The sequence below is a fragment of the Lolium perenne genome, chromosome 5, assembly GCF_019359855.2.
Source record: "Lolium perenne isolate Kyuss_39 chromosome 5, Kyuss_2.0, whole genome shotgun sequence".
NCBI lineage: Eukaryota > Viridiplantae > Streptophyta > Magnoliopsida > Poales > Poaceae > Lolium > Lolium perenne.
In genome coordinates, this window is record NC_067248.2 from 106,539,758 (window position 1) to 106,563,502 (window position 23,745).

General features: G+C 45.2%; 1 pseudogene; it reads right to left on the reverse strand.

The window, feature by feature from the left end:
* Positions 1–12,792: 12,792 nt before the first annotated feature.
* Positions 12,793–14,282, reverse strand: LOC139831551 (uncharacterized; annotated as a pseudogene).
* Positions 14,283–23,745: the final 9,463 nt, after the last annotated feature.

Sequence of the window (23,745 nt, forward strand, 5' to 3'; positions counted from 1 at the left end):
GAGCTCCTTTGTTCTTCTTCAAGGATCTTGGATCCGGTTGCTGGATTCAGTTGTAAATGAGAGGCATCCAACATCGAGTCCACTCGAAGTTTGTTTGTACGGTTGACAGGCATGTCGGCAGTATATGGAATATCATGGAGAAATAATTCATTACAACAGTAGAGTATTTTGAAGAAAAGGAAAAACATACAAGCATGGAGAAATCTTACTTAGCAAATTTTCAATGGACTCACGGAGAGCGTCTTCCTCTTCGTCAGCTTCAGCGAAAGCCTTTTGCCTTGCTTCCTGCTCCTCCTTCATCATCTTCTTCAACTTCTTCAGTTCGTCTTTTAGGCATGTGTTTTCGCTTTGTGCCTCGGCTGCTAGCCTGTTAGCCTCTAGCACTTGATCAGCCGAAGTTTTAACAGCCTTGCGAAGTTGGACGTTTTCTGCTCCTAGCAAACGAACTGATCAGCAAAATCTACCACATCATCAACTGCGGCATAAATTGGCGGCGGCAAGGGTATCAAAGGACTACATCAGGTTATGCAACAGGCATATCTTAACCTATACATGGCTTTTTTCAAAAAGCCAATCATCGGCTCGGGGGCTGATGGATACTAAGCTGGATACTGTTTACTAAAAAAGAAATGCTTACATGATCACTCGAAGACGGAGGAGCGGAGGCGCTTACCTGGAAACAGACTTGCTCGCAAGAGTTTATCAGTAGCAACAGTTTTATAGCAGTAGGAATAGTGAAATAACAGCAGCGGTGAAATAAAGACAGCAGTAGTGATTATAGTAAACAGCAGGATTAAAATACTGTAGGCACAGGGACGGATTTAACGGGCGTTGCATGGATGAGAGAAACTCATGTAACAATCAAAGCATGGGCATTTGCAGATAATAATAAAACGGTATCCAAGTACTAATCAATCAATAGGCATGTGTTCCATATTTAGTCGTACGTGCTCGCAATGAGAAACTTGCACAACATCTTCTGTCCTACCAGCCGGTGGCAGCCGGGCCTCTAGGGAAACTACTGGATATTAAGGTACTCCTTTTAATAGAGTACCGGAGCAAAGCATTAACACTCCGTGAACACATGTGATCCTCACATCACTACCATCCCCTCCGGTTGTCCCGATTCTTGTCACTTCGGGGCCATTGGTTCCGGACAGCGACATGTGTATACAACTTGCAGGTAAGATCATAAACAACGAATATCTTCATGAATCAATAACATGTTCAGATCTGAGATCATGGCACTCGGGCCCTAGTGACAAGCATTAAGCATAACAAGTTGCAACAATATCATAAAAGTGACATCTACGGATACTAGGCACTATGCCCTAACAATCTTATGACTATTACATGACCAATCTCATCCAATCCCTACCATCCCCTTCAGCCTACAGCGGGGGAATTACTCACACATGGATGGGGGAAACATGGCTGGTCGATGGAGAGGCGTTGGCGGTGATGGCGGTGAAGATCTCCTCCAATTCCCCGTCCCGGCGGAGTGCCAGAACGGAGACTTCTGGCTCCCGCGACGGAGTTTCGCGATGTGGCGGCTCTCTGGAGGGTTTTGGCGACTTCGACTTCTCTCCGTGCGTTTTTAGGTCGAACCCGATAAGTAGTCCGAAGGGGGGCGTCGGAGGCCAGCCGAGGGGGCCACACCATAGGGCCGCGCGGGCCCCCCCTAGGCCGCGCCGCCTTATGGTGTGGGGCCCTCGGGCCTCCACCTCTCTTGCCCTTCTGGCTCCGTCAGTATTCTGGTAAAATAGGGCCTTCTGCATAAATTCCGAGGATTTTCCCGAAAGTTGGATTTCTGCACAAAAACGAGACACCAGAGCAGTTCTGCTGAAAACAGCGTTAGTCCGTGTTAGTTGTATCCAAAATACACAAATTAGAGGCAAAACAATAGCAAAAGTGTTCGGGAAAGTGGATACGTTTTGGACGTATCAACTCCCCCCAAGCTTAGCTTATTGCTTGTCCTCAAGCAATTCAGTTAACAACTGAGCGATAAAAGAACTTTCACGAACACATTTGCTCATATGATGTATATATTCTCATGCTATGGCTAATACTCAAGCAGTTTATAATGAGACACATGCAAATAAGATCATCCAACAGCTATGTCAATCATGGAGAAGTACCAACAATTAATAATAAGCATCATGAATCATGTATGTAAGCAGGATTGCAATGTTCATAAGAGAATATGATAAAGTGGTATCTCGCTTGCCTGTATTTGATCGGCAAAACATAAATGCCGAGGCACCTCTGGAGTTCATAGAAAGACTAGAAGTAGTGATTGTCAAAGATAAAAGCATCAAAATTATACCACAATCAATTATATTTTGAGACAAGCATATTATACTAAGAATGACAGTTGTGCTCTCAAGATAGTGCTCAAAGAAAGAATGAAGAGACAACATAAAAGTAAAAGATTGACCCTTCGCAGAGGGAAGCAGTGATTAACATGCGCTAGAGCTTTTTATTTGTAAAGCAGGAGTAAAATTATTTTGAGAGGTGTTTGTTGTTGTCAACGAATGGTAATGGGTACACTAACTACCTCATCAACCGGACTCACAAGAGCGGCTCCCATGAATTATTTGCATGTTTATGTGGCACTCCTTCCAACCTTTCTTTCACAAACCATGGCTAACCGAATCCTCGGGTGCCTGCCAACAATCACATACCATGAAGGAGTGCCTTTTTATTTAAGTTTTATTATGATGATGATACTCCCCCCAAACTTTGCTCACACAAGCCATGGCTAACCGAATCCTTCGGGTGCCGTCCAACAATCACAAACCATGGAGGAGTGTCTATTTAAGTTAATTAATTCGGGACTGGGAATCCCATTGCCAGCTCTTTTCGCAAAATTATTGGATAAGCGGATGTGCCACTAGTCCATATGAGAATCCGTCAAAAGTAAATGACAAGGTTGAAAGCTAAACACCACATACTTCTTCATGAGCTATGAAACATTAACACAAATTGAGAAGTATTTTGAAAGCTTTAAAGGTAGCGCATGAGAATTTACTTGGAATGGTTTGAAATGCCATGCATAGGTATTTATGGTGGACACTTTTGGAACAACTTGGTTTTCAGGTGTTTGGAGGCACGAGCGGCGTTCCCGCTCAGTACAAGTGAAGGCTAGCAAAAGACTAGGGAGCGACAAATCAAGAGAGCAGTAACTGTCATAATCATGCTTGCGGCAAAATAAATTAACGGAGGCATAAAAGTGATACAAGAACTCTGAAGCAATATAAATCATCGAGGCTTAATTGACTTTTTGTTCAGTCATATGCATGCGTGAGCATGTGCCAAGTCGATATAAATGAATTATTCAGAGGAGGATACCACAATGCCATACTTACTTATGAATAAAACAATGCAAGCGAACATCCATGACATGCTACTCATATTAATAAATTGGAGCTAAACATGAGAGATCATGAACTACTAGACTTTCTCAAATAACATATACCTCACATGAACCAACCAAGCATGCTCATATGGATGAGTATATGTACAAAAATGAAAGCAAATAGAGTTCATACCAGCCTCTCACCACAATCAGATTGTCGTAGATCGTCATTATTGCTTTTTCACTTGTGTAGCTTGGATAATATGAAATGAAAACCGCGCTCCAGCCACCGAAGACCATTGAACTCATGATGAACTTTACAAACCAAAGAAGAAGAGCAAATATTTTTGGTGTTTTAGAATTGGAAACAAGAACAAAAGAAACAAGAAAACAAAACAAAATCTTTTTGGGTTTTCTCATAGCAAACTAACGATAGCAAATAAAGCAAACTAAGATCAAGGAACCAAATAAACAAATGGTGAAGAGAAACAACAGAAATAGTTTTGGTCTTTTTGTGTTTTAGGAAAGAAACAAAGTGAAAACAAAAGAATGCAAACTAACAGAAACACAGAAAAGCAGGATGACAGAAATCTGCCAAATCCTGACAGCAGTACAGAAATCGAAATTAACAAAAATCTTCCATTGCTCAGACCAAAAAGTGTTCAACTAATGAAAGTTAGATAACTACCTGGGGAACATGCTCAAAAATTGGCAACTCAAAATAACGTTCTGGCTGTGCGTACGAATTTTTTTGGTAACAGCACAGAATCTGTTTTTGGACAGCACTTCCCCAAATATCATCTCCCTCTCATTAGAAAACCACTCTAAGAGACTAAACAAGTATGTACAAGTATCCAGCAACCATAATATGCAAAGAATGAGTGATGCCGGTATACCTCCCCCCAAGCTTAGGCTTTTGGCCTAAGTGGAGTTTATTCCCACGGTTCCCATGAAGTGGTGTCTCCGTAGTATGACGAAGAACGACCCGGTTCCAGGTATGTGCTGGAGGAAACGTCGGGGTATGTGACGGTGTAGTCGTAGGAGGGCTCGGCGTTCTCGGAGTCATGTTGCTGGTGGAATTCTTGTATCTTCATATGTTCCTCCACCGCCTCCTTAGTGAGCGACCATGATTGCCTGTCAATATTGAACAAACCTGGCTGGGGAAGAGGGATTTCCTTCTCATTCCCATCAGCAAACAACATTCTATAGACCATATTATCTATAGTGGAGTCAGTAGTAACAAAATGATGGCTCTTCATAGCAGCAATATCTAGTCTCCTAGGGGTTAATGGTACATCATTAGAATCAAGAGGAATCTCTAGATGTGTTAAAATGCGCAGTGCAATAGTTCCTCCAAAAATAGGCCCCCTGCTAGACAGGCGGCGAGCAATAAGAGAACCAAGATGATAAGATGTCTCTCCAGTAAGTGCAGCATTCAAGAAAGCAAGATGGTAGCTAGAGATATTGCTAGTATTTTCTCTACCCAAAATGCTAGTAGCAATGTAATATGCGAAATATTTAATAGCGGGGAGTTGAATGTTTCTTATCTTCCCTCGCTGGATGGTGCGGCAATCATCCTCGGTGATCCCTCGGTAGAGCTCCAACAGGTCCCGGGGGTTGTCATCAATCCTCCTTGCTGTACCTACAGGGGCAATATCCAATGCACGACAAAATTCTTCCAATTTCATAGTAACAGGAATATCATAGATCTTGAATGCAACTGTCGGCTCGAATTGCGCATTGTGGAACTTGAAGCTCTCAACGAAAACTTTGGTGAGCCTGTAGTATTGTTCCCTTTCATCTCCCACGTAGGTGGCTAAGCCTGCCCTGTTGACAAGGGTGAAGAAATCATCCAATATCCCTGCATTTGTCAGAAAATCATAACATGGGAAGGATGAAGCATTAGGAGCCCCATTGTCCTCCTCGGGCGCGAAGCTAGGCGCGATGACATCCTCATTGTAGGATCGCCTAATCTGAGTAGACGCCCTCGAGGGCCTACCGGTGCTGGTTGTGGCTTTCTTGAACAATTCTCCAAATTTGAATTTCTTCATCTTCCCCTTCTGAAATTTTCAACAATCATTATAAAATTTGATTTCAAGGTATATAATTGAAGGGAACTACTATAGGAACTTGCTAGAGTACTAAACATGCATCAAAACTAATTTCTTCCACTTAGAACAAGCATGCAAGCTCACTAAACATGTTATCTACAGCAGCAAAATATTCAAGATATACTCAACCAAATGAAATTCTAATTGGACAATCGAAGGAGTCACATACCAAGGAGTAAAAGTGCCAAATTTCAAACAGAAATCTGGGCTGAGCAAGGAGATCGAAAAATCGCGAGTTCTTGAGCAGAAACACGAGTGAGAGGAACTTGGTACGAGTTTTTTCGGGAGAGAGAAGATGCTGGGAGGAAGAGATGATGTAGTGGGGCAAGGAGGGGCCCACACCACAAGGTGGCGCGCCCACCTCCTTGGCCGCGCCGGCCTGTGGTGTGGCACCTCCTGGTGCCCCACAGGTCATCCTCTGGTGCTCCCAGGTGCCTCGTCGAAAAATAGGACCAACGGTGTAATTTTTGTAATTTTTAGAGAACTTCGAAAAATGCACATTTCTTGGTATTAAATTAATGATTACTGCGCAGGAAAATGATTTCCAAAATCTTAAACAACTAAAGCATATTGCAAAACAAAAAATGCTACAGCGAGTAAAATAAGTGGAGGGAGAAAGAAAGAAAGAAATGTTGTTTAGCTCTTTTATGCAATAAAATATACTTGTTAACAAGGTTGATCAAGTCTTGCTACCAAATAAATTTTATATGACATAAGAAGAAATAAACCTCAAATTAATCATGTTACCTTATATTGAATTGATATGGATCCAATCACAAGAGTTTGATATTCTTCTTTAGGCTCATATATAGGACAATCAATGGATCCCACTTTGATAGTTTTCACATTAAAAATTGTATTGACTCCACATACTTTATCAATCCTCTTGGGAAAATAGACAGTGTGTTCCTTATCATCAACATTGAAAGTAACCATGCCTTTATTGCAATCAATAACAGCCCCTGCAGTATTAAGAAAGGGTCTTCCAAGAATAATGGACATATTATCGTCTTCAGGCATTTCCAACACAACAAAATCAGTTAATATCAAGCAATGCTGAGTAACTTGAACAGGAACATTTTCACATAAACCAACAGGAATAGCAGTAGATTTATCAGCCATTTGCAAAGATATATCAGTTGGTATCAATTTATCTAAATCAAGTCTCTTATAAAGAGAAAAAGGCATCACACTCACGCCTGCTCCCAAATCACATAGAGCAGTTCTAACATAATTATTCTTGATGGAACAAGGAATAGTCGGTATACCTGCGTCTCCAAGCTTCTTTGGAATCTTACCATTAAAGGAGTAATTAGCGAGCATAGTGGAAATTTCCTCATTGGGGATTTTCCTTTTGTTAGTAACAATATCTTTCATATACTTTGAATAAGGAGGCAATTTAATAGCATCAGTCAAAGGGATTTGCAAAAATAAAGGTTTCATCCAATCACAAAATTTATTATAATGTTCCTCCTCCTTTGATTTTAGTTTCTTAGCAGGAAAAGGCATTTGCTTTTGAACCCATGGTTCTCTTTCATTACCATGTTTCTCAGGAATAAAATCTTCTTTAGTGTACTTTTTATTTTTAGCAGGCTTTTCAGGTTCTTTTTCAATTTCTTCTTTATCAGGAGTATCATCCTTATCATTATCTTTATCATGTTCATTACCACTTTCAGTTTCAGCATCAGAAATAGAAATACTATTAGGATCATTAACAGGTTCAGAGGATTCTACAACATTCTTATGTTTCTTTTTCTTTTTCTTAGATGGAGCACTAGTTTTAGTTAGTTGAGAATCTTGTTCAACTCTTCTGGGGTGCCCTTCAGGATATAGAGGATCCTGGGTAGAAACACCACCTCTAGTTGTTACTTCATAAGCATGTTTTTCTTTAGAATTATTTCCCAACAAGTCATTTTGCACTTTAGTAAGTTGATCAATTTGAGTTTGAACCATTTGAAAATGTTTAACAAGTATCTTAACATCATTGGAGGTTCTCTCCAGAATACCATGCAATTCACTAATAGCTCGAGAATTTTCCATTAAATGATTCTCTACTCTCATATTAAAGTTTTGTTGTTTAACAATATAATTATCAAACTCATCTAAGCATTGAGCAGGAGGTTTTGAATATGGAATATCTTCCCTAGTAAAGCGTTGAAGCGAGTGTACCTCAATCATGGATGAAGGGGGAGTTATCTCACATAAATCTTCTATAGGAGGTAAATTCTTCACATCTTCAGGTTTAATACCCTTCTCTTTAAGAGACTTCTTGGCTTCCCTCATATCTTCATCATTTAATTTAATTATACCCCTCTTCTTCACTATCGGTGTTGGGGTTGGTTCAGGTGTAGACCAATCATCATGATTCCGGCCTATTTTAGCCAATAATTCTTCAAATATTGCCCTGGAGTTCTTTTCCTGAAAACACAACCAGCACAACTATCCAGGTATGCCCTAGACTCAATAGTTAGTCCACTATAAAATATATCAAGTAAATCATGCTTTTCCAAATCATGGTCAGGCTGAGCTCTAATAAGAGAGAAAAATCTCGCCCAAGCCTCAGGCAATTTCTCTCCATCTTCCTGGTCAAAATTATAAATTCTCTGCAAAGCAGCATGTTGAGCACTAGCAGGAAAGTATTTACGGAAGAAAACATCAAGCAATTCTTTTGGGTTTTTAATAGAACCAGGAGGCAAATTATTATACCAAGTTTTAGCATCATCCTTTAATGAGAAAGGAAAAAATTTAGCGACAAAATAAGTACGCATCTTAATATCATCAGAAAACAAGCCACTAAGAGTAGATAATTCAGTCATGTGTTCAACAGCACTTTCTTTTTCAGTACCACAAAAGGGTGTTTTCTCAACAATAGCTATATGAGATAAATCAAGAGAAAAATCATAATCTTTATCCCTAATGTTTATAGGAGATGTGGCAAATTTAGGATCAGGAGACAGTTTATATCTAACAGCATGTTCCGCAAGCAACTTTTTAATTTTTCTTGCATCAGTAGTAGCATTGCATTTTTCAATAAAATCATCATCAAGCTCTACATAATCTTCATCAAGATCATCACTAGAATATTCAACAGACTCACGTGAATTAACAGGTGTAGCAGCATTTTCATTAGGAGTTTCAGTATTTTCAATTTGTCTAGACTTAGCAATTGTAGCATCTAGAAAAGATCCTAACGAACCATCATTATCAAGCACAGCAGAAGCATCATCACAATTATGAGAGGAATTTTTAGATTCAGCAGAAGTACCAGCATTTGAAGCTTGTGGTGGTGAAACAAGTTTACTTATCACAGATGGTGAATCAAGAGCAACAGAGGTACTAAGAGTTGTACCTTTTCTTGTAGTGGATGGTAATATGGCGATCTTAGTATCGCGAGGTTTACCCATGATGGAGAATTTGCAGCGAACAATATCAATCCAAGTGAACTTCCAAATAAAGCTATGCTCCCCGGCAACGGCGCCAGAAAATAGTCTTGATGACCCACAAGTATAGGGGATCGCAACAGTCTTCGAGGGAAGTATTACCCAATTTATTGATTCGACACAAGGGGAGACAAACAATACTTGTAAGCCTTAACAGCGGAGTTGTCAATTCAGCTGCACCTGGAAACAGACTTGCTCGCAAGAGTTTATCAGTAGCAACAGTTTTATAGCAGTAGGAATAGTGAAATAACAGCAGCGGTGAAATAAAGACAGCAGTAGTGATTATAGTAAACAGCAGGATTAAAATACTGTAGGCACAGGGACGGATTTAACGGGCGTTGCATGGATGAGAGAAACTCATGTAACAATCAAAGCATGGGCATTTGCAGATAATAATAAAACGGTATCCAAGTACTAATCAATCAATAGGCATGTGTTCCATATTTAGTCGTACGTGCTCGCAATGAGAAACTTGCACAACATCTTCTGTCCTACCAGCCGGTGGCAGCCGGGCCTCTAGGGAAACTACTGGATATTAAGGTACTCCTTTTAATAGAGTACCGGAGCAAAGCATTAACACTCCGTGAACACATGTGATCCTCACATCACTACCATCCCATCTGGTTGTCCCGATTCTTGTCACTTCGGGGCCATTGGTTCCGGACAGCGACATGTGTATACAACTTGCAGGTAAGATCATAAACAACGAATATCTTCATGAATCAATAACATGTTCAGATCTGAGATCATGGCACTCGGGCCCTAGTGACAAGCATTAAGCATAACAAGTTGCAACAATATCATAAAAGTGACATCTACGGATACTAGGCACTATGCCCTAACAATCTTATGACTATTACATGACCAATCTCATCCAATCCCTACCATCCCCTTCAGCCTACAGCGGGGGAATTACTCACACATGGATGGGGGAAACATGGCTGGTCGATGGAGAGGCGTTGGCGGTGATGGCGGTGAAGATCTCCTCCAATTCCCCGTCCCGGCGGAGTGCCAGAATGGAGACTTCTGGCTCCCGCGACGGAGTTTCGCGATGTGGCGGCTCTCTGGAGGGTTTCTGGCTACTTCGACTTCTCTCCGTGCGTTTTTAGGTCGAACCCGATAAGTAGTCCGAAGGGGGGCGTCGGAGGCCAGCCGAGGGGGCCACACCATAGGGCCGCGCGGGCCCCCCCTAGGCCGCGCCGCCTTATGGTGTGGGGCCCTCGGGCCTCCACCTCTCTTGCCCTTCTGGCTCCATCAATATTCTGGTAAAATAGGGCCTTCTGCATAAATTCCGAGGATTTTCCCGAAAGTTGGATTTCTGCACAAAAACGAGACACCAGAGCAGTTCTGCTGAAAACAGCGTTAGTCCGTGTTAGTTGTATCCAAAATACACAAATTAGAGGCAAAACAATAGCAAAAGTGTTCGGGAAAGTAGATACATTTTGGACGTATCAGTCTCTCGGGAAGGTGCAGGAGAAGGAATTGCATCAACATCATCATCATCTCGTCCGCTAGGACCCGACTCCGCTGGTGCCATCAGGTCTTCATTAATCTTCCTGCGACGCATAGATTTGACAAGTGCGTCATCTTCAGGGGCGTCATCACCCAAAGCATCGCTATCCTGAAGAACATTCTGGTCATCCTCATTTTCTTCGGAAGCGTTGTCATCTTCCGGAGCTGCTCCACTTTCGGGCGTCGGTGGATAGCACTGAGCGATGGTAGAAGCCTGTCAAAAGAAAAATAATAGGTCTTAGGTTCAGAAGCAAAATGACATCGGATTGAGAGACAAATAAAGCAATTACCTCGGAAGGAAGGTGTTTAAGCTTAAAAGGAGGGCGAACCGAAGTCATAGCTATGTTATCCTTCTGGCTGAAGCAAGTCAGACGCCGCACCTTGTCCCGAAGATCTTCTTCAGAGAAATCATTCGGCCTGACCCTCGATTTGTTCTTGGCACCAGTGTATAGCCAGAGCTGTTGATCCCTTGACATTACTGGTTGCACCCGACGCTTTAGGAACAGTGTGACCACTTCAGTGCCACAAATCTACTGACCCTGCACTCTTTAGATCTAAGATCTTTTCGTACAGTTGATCGACTACTTCGCTCTCCTCAACAGTCAAGGTGTTTTGCCAAGATTTCTTCGGCACAACAACAAGAACATCTTCGAATGGTGGCAGATTAGAGCGATGGCCTGATGCTGGGATGTCCCAAAGATAGAACCACTTTTGCCGCCAGCCTTGGACAGACTCCCTCATCGGGAAGTTGAACTAATTAACTTCCTTCCTGACGATGAAGTCGACGCCGCCGACCACGTGAGGGCCCTCATTACCACTATGGCATTTAACATAAAAAATCTTCCTCCACAGACCCCAGTGGGGGTCGATGCCGAGGAAAGCTTGGCACACGGTGATAAAGATGGAGAGATGGAGAATGGAATTTGGAGTCAGCTGTCAGAGCTGAATTCCATAGAAAAAGAGGAGAGAACAAAGAAATTCGTGGGCTGGAAGAGAAAGCCCATGCTGCAGAAAGGCAACGAACATGACAGTAAAACCCTTTGGAGGCTTTGGGCGAGAAGCGGAACCTGGATGAGCGAAGTCAGATTCGGCAGAAGAATGAGCCCTAGCAACCTCATCTTGTTCTCCTCACGCTTGGAGATGGTGGATGATGTCCAATCGAGGCTGGCTTTGGATGCACTTGCGGTAGCACCGGAGCTGGCGGTACCCTTCTTCCTGCCCATGGTTGCTGGAGAGCTCGTGGAGGCAGAGGCAATGGTGAGAAGGAGGCAAAGGAAGAAGATGAGCAGTATGGGAGGCGTAAAAAGTGAAAACGTAAGAGTTCCTCTATTTATAACAAGAAATGATTGAGGATCGTGGCCATTATTTCAGCATCGTTGGAAGATGGACAAAGATCCAGTCATACACGTGTCAAGAAGAGAGAGAAACCGACGACCCATTACTCCCACTACGTGCGGAAATCGAGGAGATGCCTTGGTCAACATGCAAGGACTAGTCATTTCCTAACTGGCCGCGCAGAAGTAGGGTGGGCCCATCAGGTCACATCCTGTCAATCGAACCGCCGCAGTGGCCACGTCACTAGTGATGTCATCAAAAGCATCGACTCCTCATGAAGCATCCGAAGAAATCTATAACATCCGGTTGCTCGACTTGAGTCTACACACAGTTGCAAGCATCCGTCCCTAGACTCAGGGGCTACTCCCATCGGGAGCGCTAGACATGCACCCGATAAATATTATGGGCTCGAAAATTTCAGAAGATCCAGGATCATGCCCGGGGACTTGATTCTGAGTAGAGTAATGTTGTTTTGCCATCGGCAGTTAACCAACATCGATCTATCGAGTAAAACTGGGCACGTTACTCAAATCCCTTACGTACTATCAATTGGCATGAATTTACTCAAAGTTATGGAAGACATGATATAAAAAAGATATCGGATGATTACGACAGCTTGCAAAAAACACCGACATCCAAAAACATTCGAGTAGCACAACTTGAGTCTACACATGGTTGCAAGCATCCGTGCCTAGACTCGGGGGCTACTCCCATCGGGAGTGCTGGATGCACACCCGATAAAGATGAGTGTTTGGTTTGAAGAAATCAAGATCTTCCGGCAATTATGGACGTTCGATAGAAGACAATTTTAGTCCCTGCCTGAAGCTTTACTTTGGCCAATCACTCGGGGGCTACTGATGTGGGCATTACCCTTCGGGTAACCAATGTTATGCTACCTCCTACGGCCCAACCAGGGGCCATGAAGATCATCCACCGACCAAGGTGGGCCGATATGTCGGTTCCGAAGAAAGACTCTTGATGAACAAGGCAAGAAGACGAAGAAGAATGAAAGTTTAGACATAGAACTTTTTGCAACCTAGCCGAACCCGGACAGAACTCTCGAGGCCTGGCTTACAATATAAGGGCCAAGAGAGGGTCTGCCGAGGGACACACAATCACCACAGCCAGATTCACAGCAAGTCTAGAGCTTGGTCATTAGAAATCTTAGCCTCTCGACGAGATCTTAGTCTTATCCTTCGGCTACCCTATTGTAACCCGATAATTTTGATAATCAAGATCAGACAAGCAGGAAGTAAGGGTTTTACCTCATCAAGGGCCCCGAACCTGGGTAATTCTCTCTCTCCCTGTCAGTTTGGTATCTTATGTTTCGTGTCAGCCTCCAGGATTCTATCAACCCTAAGCCCCAAAAGGTGGGCATTGCCGAGGAGCACCCTCGTTAGAGGAGGACCAGCAGATGTTGGTGGAGTAGCAGCAGGTGGTGCTCGTGATGCAGGTGCGGTGTACTTGGAGGTAGTAGGTGCTGGTGTAGCCCCACGAGATGGTGGTGCTGATTGTCGCGGAGACCACAACGTTGTACGACCTGCAGATATATTATATCTTCCATGGTGGTTGACGATCCTGCACTTCACGTTCAGCTTTGCAAGCAAGATGAAACAAGCGAGTAATAGTGTTGTACTCCTTATAATCTAAAATATGCTTAATCTCTTTATTCAAACCACCAAAGAAACGTGCAAGCATAGATTCATTATCCTCTACAATCCCACAACGAATCATGCCAGTTTGCAATTCTTGATAATAGTCTTCTACATAATTTTTTCCTTGTTCTAAACGAGACAAATTTTTAAGCAAATCACGCTGATAATATGGAGGAACAAAACGAGTATGCATAGCAAATTTTAAACCAACCCAAGTAGTAGGAATATTAGCATGATGTACTCTACAATGCTCAGATCACCAAATAGATGCAAAATATGTGAACTCACAAGTAGCAACACTAACACGCATATGCTCAGGATATCGTAAACATGCAAAGTGTTGCTCTACTTCCAATTCCCAAGTAAGGTATGCATCAGGATTATGTCTACCCTCAAATGGCGGAATATTCAATTTAAATCTAGTAACATGATCATCATCATGTACCGGTCGTGGAGGTGGGCGAGCATTGCGGTTGTATTGCCGTGGACGACCAGGTGCAGGTTGTTCGACCTCCTCGTCGTCCAGCACGTTCTCATCTACCAGCTCGTCATCGTCCCCTCCATATTCGTCGTATCCTTGATCAGAAGGCGCGTCAGGTGCGGGTGCTGCAGCAGGAGCGGTACCCGCATGCACCTCCACACGAGGAACGCGGTGTGCGCGTCGTCGCACGTTGTCGCGAGGCTGCGGTAACCGAGACAACACCTCCTGGAACTTGCCGTCGAGCTTGGAGTTGAAAGCTGCCTCGAGGCCATCCATCTTGTCCAGCGCGTCGATGACTTGGGCGTCAACATCACCAAGGCGCGCATCTACGTCGTGTGCATGCCCACCTAAAATGTGGGTAAAGTGAGCATGCAACTCCTTGTTCGTCATCTTAGACGGGTCAACATCGTCCGTCGTGGTTCCTGTCATGATTAGTAATCAAAAAGCACAAATGTATATGCCTACAAACTATGGAATATGGTGGTTCACACGCAATTCGTCAAGCAAAATACAAAGCTCTTACAAGTTTTTACCAAACAGGAGGAAGGTGATATGACAACCAGCAAAATCAGCGTCTCCAAAGATTGCCAAAGCGATTACCAGGTGTCGACACAGAGCGCGTGGAGACAATATGTAGAGCTGTAGGAAGGCTAATATATGGTAGCAAAATCAGCAATTGTCAAAACAGCGATGCAGTATTGAAAGTATGCTCAACAACGGTATTGTGCTGGTCCTAGGCTAGACCGTACTAGAGACGCGAGCCTAGAACACTAACGAGGTCACATCGTGGCACACAAGCAACGAGCAGCGATGAGGTGGCGAACCGAGATGCGAAAAATCACTATGATGGCGAGTGTCTCAAACTGATTCCCGAGGTCTAAAAACAGTATAGCCTCAGAAAAAAATTTGTCGGAATTTCTGGAAAGTTCTCCGGAAAGCGCGCAATGGGGGTATGGGGGTATTTAAAGGAGGAAAATGTGGTGTTTCTGCCAGCCACGCATATGGTGGCCGAACCAAACCCTAGAAGGACTTTCCCCCTTCAATATGAACTCTAAATGGGGCCTGACTTAATTCCTGCGAAAATTACATGGGCCTGACCCAAAAATAATGGTGTCGCAGCACCATGTACTCATATGGACGAAATTATGAAGTGAACAACTCTATATTTTGTCCATGTCTTCATCTCCAATTATGGTGGCTTCAAAGTTCTGAAATCTCCACTCGCAACTTCCTCTTCAATCCTCACATGTTTGCTGCCATCTCCTCCATGTCTGATCATGCTCCAATGCTTGTCCTTCTCATCCATGCTAGGTCCATCATTCCTAAGAGTAACAAACACATCTGATTTAGGCAGCATCATATTCTCATGTATGTGAGGAATAGTTCCAAGAAACGAAAGTACCTGATAGTTAAGTTGTTTGGCACGAGCTCGAGTGATTAGTCCTTTTATTTGTCTGGTTGTAGGTACATCGGTTGTATCAACAAATGGGATGTACTCATCACATTATCCCCGAAAACTCTAAAAATAGGCCGATCTTCATGAACGTGTGAAGGTTGGCCGCGCGCTCTATTCTCGATTGGCCGATCTCCGCACACTTCTAGTGCCACGAAACTTCTAGGAATTGGTCTCCTTGCTGGTCACTTGTCGTAGGAAGAAACGAAATGGGATGTCATATTAGAGAGATAGAGATGGGAGGGCCACAGTCTCTAGTCTCTGTTTCCCCCTTTCTTTAGGAATTGATTTCTTGAAATCAAATATCTTTAGAACCGTTTATTCAAACTAAAAACCGTTGTACTTTTAGACATCTGGAATTGCGCCTTTGTTGCAGTTGTGAGTACAGCTATGCAACGATGCACTTCCAAAATACGCTCCGTGAAGGTACTATACACTCGCGAGGACCGCTTCACGTTTGACACGTGTCTACATAGGAATGCCCCATGCTGTATCAACATGCCTATGCGTTACCAGATGTCGCCCTAGCATTTTCATTATTGAGTGGATGTGATGGCCCAAGCTAAGTTGAATTGTGTTTCTGTTGCCTGCCAAAACCCACCGGCGAGCAGTGGTTAAGCAACACGAAGAGCCGGGAGGCTTGCAAGGCTGCAGGGGGCCCTGGTCCCTCGACGTCGTCCCGCAAATGTTCCGGCACACGTCCTAGCGGTTGCAAGGGCGTGCCACCTGACCTATACCTGGCCAGGAAGGTGTTGGATTGCTTCGATTAGTTTCCTGCATGGCAGACACGTAAACATTAAATACGAGCCCGATCGGCTCTCAGGTTGCCATGTGGATCGGCTCACAAAGCCGATCGCCCCATGGTTCACGTCGGGTTAACGATGACATGGGGCTCCTGCTTGATCAGTATAAAGCTAAACCAATCTACGACAGTTTAGGGTTTTCACCGTATGATCGGAACATCCTACGCGTAGTTGAGCCTAATAGACACGAAAGATAATGGAAAACTAACCCTAAAAGAGGCCTAAAAACCAACATTAAGTTAATTCCCGGAACATACCTCTTAGGACTAACAAACCATACCTAACGCAGTACCGGATCGTTCAACCCGTTTGCAAGGCCTAACCATACGGATATTAAACCAATCCTTGAGGAATCAAGGAGCAACTATAACGGATCGGATCTACTAAACAACGAACAAGCAAGACGCTGCCCTTACACCTGGATAGGTGTAAGGGCAGCTAGATATCGAGGGACGGCACAGCTAAGCAGATATGCGTAAGAAAAGCATCTATGCAAGCCCCAAAACATCTACGGTAAGTAGTGCTACTCGCCATCAACAACGCTTCAGCACGAGCAGCACAAGGTAAACGAATAAACGTGTGCTGCCTAGATCGCAAGATGCGATCTAGGCAGCATGATGCTTACCCGGGAGAAACCCTCGAAAGAAGGGGTGGCGATGCGCCTGATTTGTGTTTGTTGTGAACGTGATTGTCCTCCTTTTCCGATAACCCTAGATACATATTTATAGTCCAAGGGACTTTCTAATTCGGGCGTGCACCTAACCATGCACGATTTAAACTCTATCTTTTAATTCTAAACTAAGATACGATCTACTATGTTACAGATACATGGGCAATTAAGCCCAAACTCTTCGTGCAGGGCCGCTTCAAAGATGCTCCACGCGTGTATCCTTCAAGCCCATCTTCACTTACGGCCCATCTCCTGATTTGGCCAAAATCTGGTGATAACACATGCCCCCCTGGTTTTGGCAATGATAATTTCAAAACCACTCTGTTTTTTCTTCGAAGGGTCATGTCGTGGCAGAGCAGAACCGTCGCAGTATTCTTCATCATGATACCTGGCCTTCTCAACTTCTTTGCACGATTTGACAGTTTTGGCACCACATCCTCGGAAACTGCTAAAGCATTAAATCTCCGCTATATCCCCTTTTATTTAGCCACTTCTTGCAGTTCCCCTCTTCATCCCCTTCGCATTAGCACTCCAAAAGCCCTCCTCTGCCACCATGTCTTCCTCTTCTTCCTCCTCTTCTTCGTCGGGCCTTTCCGTCCACTCCTCCCCCCCTCCGGGAGCCGGCGCCGGAGTGGGACCCGATAGAGGCCCACGCGGCCCACATTCTCCGCGCCATAGAGGACGGGGACGAGTCTAGCCATGACTTCTCCGTCTGGTCTGAGGACGACAAGTCCTCGACCGACGGGGAGAGCGACCTCCATTTCCTCACCAACGGGGAATCGGAGGAGGAGAGCGATGACGATCGCTTCTCCTCGGGCGACTTCACCTCCTCCGAGGAGGCGAAGGAGGAAGAAGAGGAGGAGGACGACACCTCCTCCGACGAGCCGCCGGCCAAGCGCTTCTGCCCCTGGCCGGGCAACCTCAGCGACTTTGACAGCGACGACGACGACGCTGACGAGGAGGACGAGGACAATGAGGGCCCCACCGGTGGCTGCGGCAGCAGCGACGACGAGCTCGCCGAAAGTAGCGCCGACAGCGGCGGCGACGGCGATGACGAGGGCAGCGACGGCCCGTAGATAGGATCCTTAGAATAGGATCAGTAGTAGTAGATGGGGCAATGTACCCCCTAGTTCTTCCTTTTGAGAGCAATCAGCTCTTTTATGTAAGAAATCTTATTATCAATGAAGAATTCCTCCAATTTGACTTTGCCGATTTCTTTCATATCGATTTAGCCGATTCTCCCTTATCTTGACTTTGCCGATTGTCAACTTGGTCGATGCTCAATGAGCCGATGGCAACGCATCAGTTTTTCACAATAAATTGCAAGACAGGTCAATCCAGTTATCCCCTCAGACGGTAACTTGCAATCCTTGCTCAAATTCAGATCCCAAATTTCCAATCGAACAGGTCCAGCCCACAGCCTTCGGACCCCTAGATTTTGGACTCCAAATCATCCGATCGTGATGTTAGACCTGACGGCAAAACTCCTGAATTAACGCCTCCAGGAAAGCTTCTAGGACCGTAGCTGAAACAACTTGTTGCTGAAGCTGATAATTCTGCAGAACAGGTACCATTTGCCCACAAACTCCCTTGTGATAGATAACCCTACTCTGTTTCTCTGCAGCAACAAGATGGCCCAGAGCCTATCAATGATGATGGCTCCCTCTTCAAATTTCTCCCACCAGCTCAGATGGTTTTCTCCTGCAAGAACTCACCACCTTTCAACACGGTTGTGATGCAGAGACAGCCGATTTCAACACAATCGGCTCCAAAGAGCAAAGAATCTTCAGGGCCAGCTGCCCCCCGAGCCTCAGTCAAGGCGAGAATAGTAGTGAAAAAGGTGGCTGCCAGGAAAATTCGAAGGGCAAACACCCCTCTAGGCTTTAGTAGCCTATTAAGCCCAGTAATCCTGCTCTTGCAGACCTCTACTGAAGATAATATCAGCGAGGACATGCAATCCAGCTGACGAGGCTCCAGCTTGGGCACCTCTGGGTACACCACCATGCAAACTCAGCCAGATGTGCTACCATCGGCTTCTGAACCTGCTGCACCTCCCGCTCAGCCATAGCTCAATTCTTGTGATTTACTGCTCCGATTGGCTCACCATCCTCTTTGATCTGCATGCTCACGCTGCCCTCGTTGTTTGTCAGGGTTGAGATGAACTCCAACGCTTCAAAGTACTGCTTTCTTCACCCATTGAGACATTAGTCGAAACTCTGAGGAGGTGAAGAACGTCCTTGAAGAAATCCAGCTCCACATCCCAACAATGTTGTGGTTGAAGCTCTGGCCAATCGTAACGTTGTCTCGCCTTCCGGACAAGGGTGCAGTTGGCTCTGTAATTCTAGAGTCGATGTCCGACCATCGGCTGTGCTGAATTTTTTTTGAATTTTCAATTTTTATTTAGCCGATCGATTTCATGAATCGGCTTCCCCTGGGTACATACTTCGTGCCCTTGAACCTTCTCTGTGTGTATGCCCCCCAAGCCGAATCCTTCAAGTGATTGAAGATATCGGCTTTTCAGCCAATTCAAGCTTGTCTCACAACTCACCATGCTAAATAGCACAACAGTGAACACGTTTGGTGAGAATAATTTTAGCCGATTGCTGGAATCGGCTTCCCTTGCAGTTGTCGATCCGACTATTTGCTGATAAATGTTGGTCGTGGCTTATCCCCAGGACCAATGTCAATCTCTTCTAGTCCATCAGCTGCTGTAAACCCACACCCCAGCTTTCCATCACCTGCTAAATCAATGATGAACACAGGCAGAAGGCATGTTGAGGCTAATTTTGTGGCCGATTGCTGGGATCGGCCTCCTTTTCCATTGCAATGCTTAATGAGGGTTCACAACTTCTTAGTTCTCTGCTATAGCGACGTGGCATGCTTGAGGTGAGATCCTTGCTTCTTATTTTTTGGGGCCGATCGCAGGGATCGGCCTCGCCACGTACGTGTTGGAGATATGCCCAAGAGGCAATAATAAAAGTGGTTATTATATATCTTTATGTTTATGATAAATGTTTATATACCATGCTATAATTGTATTAACCGAAACATTGATACATGTGTGATATGTAAACAACAAAGAGTCCCTAGTAAGCCTCTTAACTAGCTTGTTGATTAATAGATGATTAGTTTCATAATCATGAACATTGGATGTTATTAATAACAAGGTTATATCATTATATGAATGATGTAATGGACACACCCAATTAAGCGTAGCATAAGATCACGTCATTAAGTTATTTGCTATAAGCTTTCAATACATAGTTACCTAGTCCTTATGACCATGAGATCATGTAAATCACTTATACTGGAAAGGTACTTTGATTACATCAAACGCCACTGCGTAAATGGGTGGTTATAAAGGTGGGATTAAGTATCCAGAAAGTATGAGTTGAGGCATATGGATCAACAGTGGGATTTGTCCATCCCGATGACGGATAGATATACTCTGGGCCCTCTCGGTGGAATGTCGTCTAATGTCTTGCAAGCATATGAATAAGTTCATAAGATACCACAAACCACGGTACGAGTAAAGAGTACTTGTCAGGAGACGAGGTTGAACAAGGTATAGAATGATACCGATGATCAAACCTCGGACAAGTAAAATATCACGTGACAAAGGGAATTGGTATCGTATGTGAATGGTTCATTCGATCACTAAAGTCATCGTTGAATATGTGGGAGCCATTATGGATCTCCAGATCCCGCTATTGGTTATTGGTCGGAGAGAGTTCTCAACCATGTCTACATAGTTCACGAACCGTAGGGTGACACACTTAAGGTTTGATGTCGTTTAAGTAGATATGGAATAAGGAATGGAGTTCGAAGTTTTGTTCGGAGTCTCGGATGGGATCCAGGACATCACGAGGAGGTCCGGAATGGTCCGGAGAATAAGATTCATATATAGGAAGTCATATTCCAAATTTGGAAATGATCCGGTGCATTTATGGCAAGTTCTAGAAGGTTCTAGAAAAGTCCGGAAGAAATCACCATGGAAAGTGGAGTCCCGGAGGGACTCCACCTAGCATGGCCTGCCAAACCCTAAGGGGGAGGAGTCCCAGGTGGGCTCCTCATGGTTGGCCGGCCAACCCCCCAAGGAAGGGGTGGGAATCCCACCTTGAGGCCTTGTTTGGTAGTGGAGTATTAGTGGGGATTAGTGGGGATTATTTCTAGGGGATTGGGTGAATCCCCACCCATCACCCAATCCCCACTAATCCCCATCCCCACTAATCCCTAATCCCTACTCCTAAAAATTGGCATTTGGTTAGAAGGGATTCACTACTAGGGAAAAGCCTATAGGTGGAGGCAAGTGGTGCCGGCGCACCACCTTGGACATGCGCCGGTGGAAAGGATTGCCGGCGCACCACATCTCAGACGCGCCGGCGATGAAGGGCTACTCCCGGCGCACCCCGGGTGAGGGCTCGCCGGCGCTATTTCCTGGCATGGCCCCGGCCGATTCGGGCCAGGCCCAGGAATCATTGCCGGCGCACCGGCCCAGTGGTGCGCCGGTGGAGAAGTTGCTATTGCCGGCGCACCCCTGGGCCGGTGCGCCGGCAATGATTCTTGGGCCTGGCCCGGGGGTGATATAGCCGAAAGGGGCATATGTTGCCGGCGCACCATGGTCCAGGTGCGCCGGCAATAACCTGGGAGTTATTTCAGCCACCAACCAGCACACTCACTCACACACTCACTACACTCCACTTCTCCACACAAACCCGAGCCTTCTCCCAACCCAGCTCATTTTTGCCCATTTCTATCCCCAATTTCACCAATTTGACCAAACAAAATCATATTTTTTGAGCAAATCTTCCCTTCCTACATGCATCTCCCACATCCCCCTATGTAGATCTAGATCTACTATCCCGCATTGACCGCTCAATCTAGATCTAGATCTAGAAAGTCGGCATCCATACGCCATTATCGCGGCGCGTCGTCTCGATCTTATCGACGAATATATCAAACAAGTAGGTGATTAATGAACAAATTAAGGAATGTATCAATGTATGTTGGACATTTGAAGAAAAGCTCTCGTGTGTGGCATATATATATGTTGTGCTTGTGCTTGTGTGTGTGTTGGCGTTGAAAATGAGTTGCCAACGTTGCGCCAAAATTTTGATTCTTCAAGTTTCCGTTTCGGCACATTTCTGGCGCTCCTATGTCCTACCGTGTAGGAAGGTCATGCCGAAATTTTCCGTAAAAACTACCGACGGATGCATGGTTCTAATGAATTATGTAATCTTACCATGCAGGCGATAATGGTTATCGAGATGAGTGAAAGCATCGTGATGAGATATCTGAAACACGCGATCATCGACATGTATGAAAATAACCGCACGGAGGTATTGTGTCCGTGCCGGAGATGCAAACGAGGGAAATGGTTTGACCCGTATTCAGGCAAATTGCAGGGGCACCTGCTCACTAATGGTTTCATGCATGGACACACTCAATGGATGAGCGATGATGGCGCGGAGGTCAATGGGGCGACGGCAGCAGGTGGTAATAATGGCCGGCAAGAAGGAGGGCATCATGACATTGATGACGATGAAGAGTTTGTCGCAGAAGACGATAACCTTGACGACGATAATAACCTTGACGATGACAATAACCTTGACGACGACGAAGAGGTGCCGCTAGCTTCAGTCGTGCGGGACCCTCATCTTCAAGATCTGCTTCTCGAAAAGACGAAGGGCGCCAAGCGGAAATCAAAGCTTGAGCAACTGGAGATAGACTCGAATACTCCGTTGTACGACTCAGGTCGCGGGTTGGGGGAGTCTCGCTTGAGAGTAGCTCTCGATGTGCTGCAGATGAAGGCGAAACACGGATGGACGGACACAAGCGTCGACGACATCCTGGAATACGTGAAAGATCTCCTTCCTGCCGGGAACACGTGTCCTGGTAGTCTAGCCGAGGCCAAGAGAATCACGTGCCCTCTCGACTTACCCCACGAAAAGTATCACGCCTGCATCAACGACTGTATCATGTATCGCAAGGAGCACGTGGACAAGACCAAATGTCCTGTGTGTGACGCTGAACGGTACAAGAAAGGGAAGAAGAAAGCTCCTCGGAAAGTTGTGTGGTACTTCCCGCTCGCCCCCCGGCTGCAACGGTTCTACGCGGACCGCAAGGAAGCAAAGCTCATGCGCTGGCACGCTGAAAGAAAGGAGGCAGTGTTGAATGATGAAGATCGGATTGAGCACCCAGTGCTGACACACCCTTCGGATGCAAGCCAGTGGAAAGCATTAGACAATGAATTCGGAAGTTTTGGGGCAGAACCCAGAAACATCAGGTTGGGTGCGAGCACGGACGGATTCAATCCGTTCGGAAACCAGAGCAGCACACATAGCACATGGCCCGTGTTTGTATGGATCTACAACCTCCCGCCCTGGCTGTGCATGAAGAGGAAGTACATACAGATGAGTATGCTAATTCAAGGGCCGACACAGCCAGGAAACGATATCAACATGTATCTCGAACTATTAAAGGAGGAGCTTGAAACGTTGTGGGCGGAGGAAGGGGTAGATACATGGGATGCCGTCGCGGAAGAATATTTCCCTTTGAGAGCCGCGTTGATCACGACGGTGCAGGACTACCTCGGATACGGTTACATTTCGTGCCAGGTGTGCCATGGACACAAGGCATGTGTCAGGTGCATGGAAGAGACGATGTTTTTGCAGCTTGGTAAGGATCCCGGCTCTTCGAAAACAGTTTACATGGGGCATCGAAGGTGGCTACAGAAGACTGACCCGTGGAGAAAGCGTGGAGATCTGTTCGATGGTACAAATGAACCCCGAGGACCTCCACGGAAGAAGAGCGGCGAAGAGATCGATACATTACTGAAAGGTTGGAAGGAGTGCCCTCCGCCGGGAAAGATACGTCAAAAGCCTGGAGAGAAGAAGAAGAAAAAGGCAACGGTGACGACGCCGCTCA